At 39.5% G+C, this 9106-nt stretch overlaps 1 long non-coding RNA gene across 1 annotated transcript in view; it reads right to left on the reverse strand.

Annotated features, from left to right (window-relative positions):
• Positions 1-5287, reverse strand: part of LOC106533333 (uncharacterized) — a 7852-nt gene extending 2565 nt beyond the window's left edge. The window contains exons 1-2 of the long non-coding RNA XR_001312223.1: positions 5081-5287; positions 4944-5008 (exon numbers count right to left, since the gene is read on the reverse strand). This is a non-coding gene — a long non-coding RNA (uncharacterized LOC106533333). The remainder of the gene's footprint in view (positions 1-4943; positions 5009-5080) is intronic.
• Between the last annotated feature and the right edge of the window lie 3819 nt (positions 5288-9106).

Raw genomic sequence — 9106 nt, forward strand, 5'->3', positions numbered from 1 at the left:
TATTGACAGACTCTTTAGAGTGAGGACGCAGAACATCTTGGACCAGAAAAAAGTGAGAACAGGACAGAAAGTGCCCCTGAACAAATTTTGTTTACTGTTTGTTGTTTGTGTTTGTGTTTGTGTCTTCACTGTAAGTTATGAGACAAAAACAGCAAAACAGGAATATAGCAATCATGATCAAAACTGATGAGACAAAAATCAAACAAATAAAATGTCATCAATTTGACATTTTTTAAAAGAAATGTTGACACATTTAGAACACTCATTTGTTTCAATTTTGTGTGTTTTTTCCAAAATGTTGCATAAAGTATTCAGTGGGTGTGATGATAATGTAGCAGTAGTTTCACATAATCATGATTTAATTAGTGCATAAGAAGATTTATCACAATTAACCTAAAAAACATCTTGAGATTATTAGCGATTACATTTTTTTTAAAACTTTGCCCAACACTAATAAAAACAAAACATGACCCTCTAAATCTGRTATGSGSAACTTCAGTGATGGAAGGGGCCACAATTTTTGTTGTCACTACCAGAGGGCCACATWGCTCTTTTTAAACCACTTAAAAAATCTGCCTCATTCACAGGCTGGACGGTATGTCTGGGCCACATATTGTCCAGACAAACCGGATGATACATATCTGGCACACGGGCCGTCAGTTGCCCATCTTTGTTTGAACTCTTTCACCACAATATAATCCTATTTGGTCATRACAAACTGTAATACTACATTCATACAGCGGGTCAAAATGCTAAACTCTGATTTTTACAGAAATTATATATATATATGTATATATAATGGTTCTTAATATATCGTATTTATTCAAGTACAATACGTAAAATTTCATCCATAATATCATCCATAAAGTTGGGAGGTAGTACTATACTCAGATATTTTCACTTATGTATTTTAACCGAAATATCGGCTTCATTCACAAAATGCCTCCTTCTGGAAATGAGACTGCGTTGTAAAAAGCAGCTGAAGTGAGCTTACCTGTGACATTCCGTCATGATTCAGAGCAAGATAGTAACAGATCCAGGCAGGCGACATGATGTGAAAAAAGGGAGGACAAGGCTGTCCTGCATCTTAGTAATGATAGCGAACTAAAGACATTAGCGTGTGACCGAGCCGCTGCTGGAACAACAACAAACACATCCGTCTGTAATGGCTGCTGTCTACCGGTGTTCTGAAAAGGTTTGTATCCCTGAAAAAAGTTTCCCCACCAGAGGGGGCACTCGCGAGTAGGAAGTAATCTGCTTTTCCCCTTGAAGATGGCCCAAATCTCATATGAAGTCTCTGACCTTTGTGTTGGCACATCTTGGTGGACTATGTGTAAAATGCCTATACTGTATGTGTTGTCAAAATACCTTTTAGTAYATATGTTGTTAAAATAAAATGAACAGTCCAATTGTTATGACTTGAGTGGAGCAGAAGAATAATCAACCGCAAGAATAAAGTCAATTAATAATATTTATTGACACATAGACAGGTGGAACTCCCATTAACCTCATCCATCTGYTGTCAACTCAACAACCTCCAACCCGATTTCAACAACACTCAGGCGGACGAACCCGCAAAACTTAAGACTACCAATGTTCACTTGAAACTTATACTGCAGACTCTGTTCACTGCAGCAACATGCAACTTACCCAATGTAACACTTCAAGTAGGATCRGGTCTCAGATGTTTAAGATTAACAGCGATATGGAGTGTTTACATGGGGAAGTGATCAAAGAAACAAAACATAAGACAAACAAAAGAAAATTGTTAGTCCGCCCTTACAATATACTGTATTTATTTGTGTATAATATGATCTTATGTATAATACGACCCCCCCCCCTTTTTTTGAGCTTAAAAGGCATAAAAAATTGAATCCACAAACTACCTCCAATTTCATACAGACTTCAAGATTTTTCAGCCTTTGCAGTCTTTACACATATCAGTAAAATGATCATTGGACTGTTCATTTTATTTTAACAACATTTGTACTAAAAGGTATTTTGACAACTGTTGTGGAAATATTCCACCAGGCAGAGATACGGGAAATAAACAAAGTGAAACTGTGTGGTCTCGGTCTCAGACTATTTAATAGAAAGATGCATATGCAAGGAATGAGCAGAACTGAACAGACATGATCAAAGCATCTGTCAAGCTGACGCTGACCCGGAAACAGGAAACAGACATATATAAAACATCCTGCTAACAAAATAAGAGCCTCAGGGATATTCATGAACCAATGAGATGGTTCCAAGTTAAATAGGCCATGAGATTACAGCATCTTAAGAATCATGAGAAACGGATTATATTATGAYMGTTATCAAGAGATACAGAACAGGGCATGTCAAGGTAATATGCAGTTAGGGAGTCATGATAATCTTCYATTACAGTCCCTCCTMTTGATTATTCATTAATCAATAAAAATGGAAGGAACAATTTGTAAATCCATAAGTAACATAACTGCATCAACAAATGTAAAAGGAAAAAGTGCAATGTAAAAACAGTGCAAACAGATTCAATAAGTCAAACATGTCAAAATTTAAAGAACTTAAGTGTCCAAAATTCAACAAGGTATTACAAACACGAGTTCTGCCCCCAGCGAATTCAATTGCGTTAGCTGCTTATGTTCCATCAGAATCTTATTTTGGATAATGTGTTAACTTAATAACAACAAGTTGTCGATAAATGAACCTTAAGTAATGCAAATTAGGACAAGGCAAGTTGAAGAAATGCTGAAGGCATTTACTTCTAGCAAGAGATTGGACAAGTTCAAATAGCAAATGATAAATGAAGACCACAAAACTATATGAATAAATGTGGAAATGTCATTAAAATGTTCAAAATTTACTATCCACGCCATTCAGGTAAACTTTATTCCACCCCAAACATTCCAAAATCATAAAAATAAAAATCTAACTCTAAAATACCAGAGCAAACATAATGTAAACTCTGCAAAACCAGAAAAGTAAGTAGCTAAAAATAAAAAGAAGAAAAACATAAAAAGGAAGACACAAAATATTTTTAAGCAAAAACCACAAGGCATGAACTCAATGTATGGATTACTGGCATGAGCTGGCTTGTGCAATGAATAGAGAAAAAAACAAAAAAACAAAATTTTAACAAAAATAAAAAACCAAAAGCTAAATCTAAAAGTCTAAATAAATTAAACTAAAGAAATAGCACCCCCTCCTCTTGTTACACCTGAGCTAAGTCCCTCTGTCATCAACCAGATGCAAGACATCAATCCTCAGCGTCCTGGACCTGACATAACCCAGACGGGAAAGCAGGATATCTCATCCCTAGCTGTTGGAAAAGCCTCCGAGGAGGATCAGCTGACAATCACCTAACTTCACCAGGAGCTGGACAGAGGACAAGCACTCTAGGAAATCATAAAACAATTTAACAAAACAAACCATAAAATTAAAAAAAAGATACCAAACATCCAGAAGTGTCTCATTGTTTTCAAATTATGTTATGAGATGGGCCTCAGAAATGAACCAGGAGTAATCCTGATACCGTCCAGGAGAGGGAGCTAAATTCCAACCCTGCTATTCAGGGTGTCCACCTATCCCTGAGGAAAAATACAGGAAAACCAAACATTGCACWGACWTAATTGYATCTCAGGTAAAATAGTTAAACATTTAAAATTCACAATAATAAGCCAGTCAGAAAAACACAAATATAGTCCAATATTTTAGTGAGGGCCAGTTTATGCGTGATTGTGCAGGGGTGCATAAGGGCGAAAAATGCAAACAGTGTGGTGAAAAACACTCTCATCCAGCTACTTCTGTCTGGGTGTAAAAAACAGTTCTGTTCCCTTTATCTCATTAAGGCAAAATGTGTGTGATCGGCTGAACACACCCAAAACACAGGGCCAGAGATGTAGCTTTGTAGAAACCTCGCCCAGAGAGAGAGCAGCCGCAAATCGGCCTGCTCAAAGTGGAAATGTGATAATGTGAGAGGGATGGTCCCCCCAAAGGGACCCCCAGGAAACGCCCGTTGGAAAGGTTTGCACGAGGTTGCAGACAGCTGGTCCMAGGTGGAAATGGAGAGGGTGGGGAACCCCTGGTAAAAACAGCATTTGCCCTGCGGAAAAGCACATACACACACCCACACACCCAGAGAGRAAGCCTCSTCTTCCAGCCCCAGGAACTAAACCAGACTCTACAAAAGGTCGCAGAGCYCCACCAYCACCTCTGACCCTTCCAYATATGAAAACAGGCAGGCCTGTTTGTGTTCAAGATGATCCAAAGACTTTTGTGTGATAACTATGTTTTGGGGTTAGTAATTACTTTGGGAGGAATAAAAATTTAATTACTGGGGTTGGGATTACTGTTGAGATTACTTCCTTCTCACGACCGCCCCCTCTGGTGGGGAAACTTTTTTCAGGGATACAAATTTTTTTAGAACACCAGTAGACTGCCATCAGACGGACATGTTTGTTGTTGTTCCAGCAGCGGCTCGGTCACGCTAATGTCATTAGTTTGTTATCATTACTGAGCTGCAGGACTGCTCTCCCCCCTTTTCACATCATGTCGCCTGCTTGGATCTGCTACTATTTTGCTCTGAAGCACGAAGTGTCACAGGTGAGCTGGTTTCAACTGCTTTTTACAACGCGGTCTCATTTCCGGACTCAATAATTTTGCTGATATTTCAGTTAAAATACATAAGCAAAAATATTTATCTGAGTATAATACTACCCCCCAACTTTATGGATGATTTATGATGGATTCAATTTTACGTATTATACATGAATAAATACTGTATTGTAAAAGAAAACAAAACACAATCCGAAAACTGAGCGGAACTAACAAAAACAAAATGCTCAAAAGGACAGCAGGAAGCAGTGACAAAACTACAAAAAAGCACATAATACAAAAATTATGAAATGCTTGTGAAAACACTTTAATCAAATCACTCTAAAACAAATTAAAACACTGCATACCTGCGTTGCATAAGCCAACACTTATGAAAACACTTGACATTCCGACGGATTGAACGTAGCTCTATCTAAAAACAAAACAATATATAAAAACAAAAACATACACCACGATATAATTAACACAAAGATCTAACGCCTACCTGCAGCGTCGAACAGCCACACGCCCAGACAATGCCACACTCGGAACATCACTAAATGTGTGGCCCACAATCGCCGAACAAGGGAACGCGTGGACCCACACACACCTGGTCACACACCCACAGAAAATTGGCACTTCCCCACAGCGCCGCCAACTTCCTCTTTATAAGAATTTAGCCTARGGAAGTTGCGACCCCTTGTGGTGCCATCTGTTACATTCCCCCCCATCATTATGCATCAGCGACCCGACGATGTACTCAAGAAAACTGTCACCAAAAACCAGACAATTATTTACTCAATACAGAGCAGGGCAACCCATATGGTTTGGAATGCTGTCCCGCAGTTTTCCGAGCTGACCTCCTAAGCTCAGGAACAGCAGTTGCACCTACTTCCACAGTAGGTTCCTGGTTAGGAAGAAGCGGAACATCAGATAGTACTTCTTCATCTGCTAAATCTTCRGACTTCGGCAAACCCACAATGTCATCTTCTGCCCTGTTGTCAGCCTGCCCATCCTCCAAAACCTCATAAGACCCCTCCACCCCACCGCTTTCAGGGACACTTCTCAGCTCAACCCTATGAACCTGGCGAAGGGGTYCTTCCTGGCCCACAGTTGCCACAGTATACACTACCCCTCGATCAGGAGGTGAGCAAACTACTTGATAAGRAATTGGGTCATAAAAATCCTGAATCTTACTTCGACCTCGCACTGAGTGGTTTCTGGCATACACCAGGTCTCCTTCCTAAAAATCTGGGGCAACATCCACATCCTGATTTCTCTGAGCCCTCCTACTTTCTGTTTTTTGATGTACCAAGTCATAGGCTGCCAACAAGCATTTCTGGTGCTCTTCCACTCATTCTTCTAAGGGCAGGCCTGGATCCCCCTCATTTTCACTCGGCCCCACCAGGAAATCCACAGGCAACTGTGGTGTCCTGCCAAACATAAAAAAAGGCGTCATGCCAGCAGATTGATGAACAGTAGTATTATATGCAAACGTAACTTTGGAAACATGATGGGGCCATTTACGTTTCTGCTCAGGAGGAAGTGTTCGAAGCAGGTCATGTAAGGTGCGATTAAAGCGCTCACACTGCCATTTCCCTGAGGATGATAAGGGTTAGTGCGGCTTTTATCAATCTTATACAACTTACAGAGCTGTTGAACTAAGTTACTCTCGAAGTTTCGCCCCTAATCAGAATGAATCCAGCTTGGAGGCCCAAAAAGTTGAAACCAGTGTTTTACTAATGCTTCAGCAACAGTAGCACACTGATCTTTTGTGGGAACAGTTTGTGTAAACTTTGAAAAGACATCAGTCATTRCCAGAACATTCTCCCTCCCATCCGTGGAAGGTTCTAAAACTGTAAAATCTATTGCCAAAATCTCATTAGGTCTAGATGATTTGACCGTGCCCATATAGGTCTTAACTTTTGGCAGCAAAGCCTTTGACACCACACATCTTTCAGAGTTTTTACACCACTTCTCTATGTCTGAGTACATACCGTGCCAATAATACCATGAGCGAATCAGCTGCAAAGTGCGCTCCACCCCCTGATGGCCATGATCATCGTGGAGTGAGTGGAGGACACCCTTCATCAAACACTGTGGCAACACCAATTGCTCAACCTCAGTTTGCCCATCTGAAGCCCAAACACAACGATAAAGAATCGACTCACATTCCCTAAGCCGACTCCACTGCCAAACCAACTCCCAGGTAGCCTTCCCAAGCCCATCCCTCTCGTTAGTATTAGGCATCCCACCCCTCTCCCAGAACTGAATAAAGGGGCCGATGATCGGATCCTGATGCTGCAATGTACAGATGTCCGAGCATGCCAGAACCAGGCAACACACTGATTTCTTCCTGTACTCCAACAAACCCATCATGTAAACYAGAGGCAGCTTCTGCTCCTTTGCGTGTAGCATGTTGACGAGACAAAGCGTCAGCACTGGCATTTTGAGAGCCTGGACGATATTTCATCTCTAAATCAAATGCTGCCAGTTCGGAAACCCACCTCTGCCCTGTGTCTCCAAGTTTTGCTGTAACCAGATGACTTAATGGATGATTATCTGTAAAAACCGTGCATTTGTTACCTAACAAATACTCCCGAAAAWTTTCAGTAACAGCCCATTCAAGAGCAACCAGCTCTAACTTCATAGAGCTGTAGTTATTCATGTTCCACTCTGTGGGCTTTAAACTGTGATTCGCAAATGCTACAGGGCTCAATTTACCCCCRTGCTCTTGAGAGAGTACTGCTCCTAACCCTTCGTGACTGGCATCCACTTCCAAAACAAATGGCTTCTGGAAATCTGCATAAGCAAGAACAGGAGTGATAATTAATGCAGCCTTGAGCTTCTGAAAACTCTGCTCACACTCCTCATCCCAGAAACCACAAAAAGACTTCCTGGGTGTTTTACCCTTTTTCGCAGGAGGAAGCAGCTTAGCAACCAGACAATTTAAAGGGGCTGCCATGTTTGAAAGACCACCAATAAATCTCCGATAATAACTGGCAAACCCCAAAAATGAGCGAAGCTGTTTCTAGGTACCATGGGGGCCCCGGGCAGAAGGGACAACTGGGGCCCTGTATACACCACATCCCACTTTCAAATAAAGATATATTAATCAAAGTCATGCAAAAGTATTATGATATGAACAACAACAACAACAATTGTTATTATTATTATTATTATTATTATTATGCAGGTTATGTGTCATTTACAGCACAATATTTCAAGAAATGTAAACATTAATTTCATTTAGAAACATTGTTTATTTGCATGGGGACAGGTATGTTTGTATAAGGTCTCAAATATGTACAAGGTTGTACACAAAAACATTTATAGCCTAGGCTAATTTGCAATTCCAGTCCCTAGCAACTTAAAAATTAAACAGTTAAAAATACAGTGTAAAAGAAAANTTTTCCAAGAAACAGTCAATATCCTTATCTGATGGATTTATTTGTGATGTGTATAAATTTTTATAGAATTCCCTAAAGATACTATTTACTTTTCCCTGATCATAAGTTGTATTCCCAGGTACGTCTTTAACACCAGATATAGTCATTTTTTCTTTATTTATTTTGAGTTGGTTAGCTAAGAAGCTTCCTGATTTGTTATTATTTTCAAAGTGTTCTAATCTGAGTCTTTGTATGAAGAATTTTTTTATCAATAAGTTCAWTCAATTCTAATTTTGCTTTTCACATTTTTTGCTCTATTTCTTCTCCTTGCAGAGTTTCTAACAATTCAGTGGACTTCTCTAGTTCCTGAATATGTTTATTTTCACTTTTCTTCTTATTGCTTGAAAATGATATTATTTTGCCTCTCATTACTGTTTTTCCTGACTCCCAAAGAGTAGATGCTGATGTTCCTGGTAAATCATTACACTCTAAATATGAGGTCCACTCTTTTTTAAAGTATTCTATAAACTGTTCATCCTTGAGCAGTGATATATTTTATCTCCAGTTTACACTTTTTGGTATTTCTTTCCTATTATCTAGAGCTAAAGAGACTGGTGCGTGATCACTGACAGCAATCGGGTATATCTCACTGTCCGAAATGTTGGTTAGTAATGAACTGCTGACTAAAAAATAATCCAAACGAGAATAAGAATGATGAACGTGTGAGAAGAACGTATATTCTTTGCTGTTAGGGTGGAGAGAACGCCAYGCATCGCAAAGTCCATAATCCCGTCCTGMTTATCCTGTAAAGATCTTTTAGCTTGTTTAAGGTTGTTGACTATTTAATATGTGCAGGATGTGCGCGCACGTTATGCACGTCAAACGCTTCAAAACGAAACACGCCGCAGCACTTCCTGACGCCTCTTGATGGCTCGTCCATCATAGACCTTGCATGTAAACCTGACMCTCAAATCACAWTTGGTCCGAACACAGCATTATGGGAAAACACAATAGATAAAAGCTTAAGAGACACAAATACATGTTCAAGTACTAGGAAAAACAAAAAAATACATGTGTTTAAAAACAGTAAAATTTAAATTATGTGCTTAAATAAAACATTTGCTGGAACTAAGGTGTAAAAA

This window comes from Austrofundulus limnaeus, unplaced genomic scaffold, assembly GCF_001266775.1.
Source record: "Austrofundulus limnaeus strain Quisiro unplaced genomic scaffold, Austrofundulus_limnaeus-1.0 Scaffold925, whole genome shotgun sequence".
Classification (NCBI taxonomy): domain Eukaryota; kingdom Metazoa; phylum Chordata; class Actinopteri; order Cyprinodontiformes; family Rivulidae; genus Austrofundulus; species Austrofundulus limnaeus.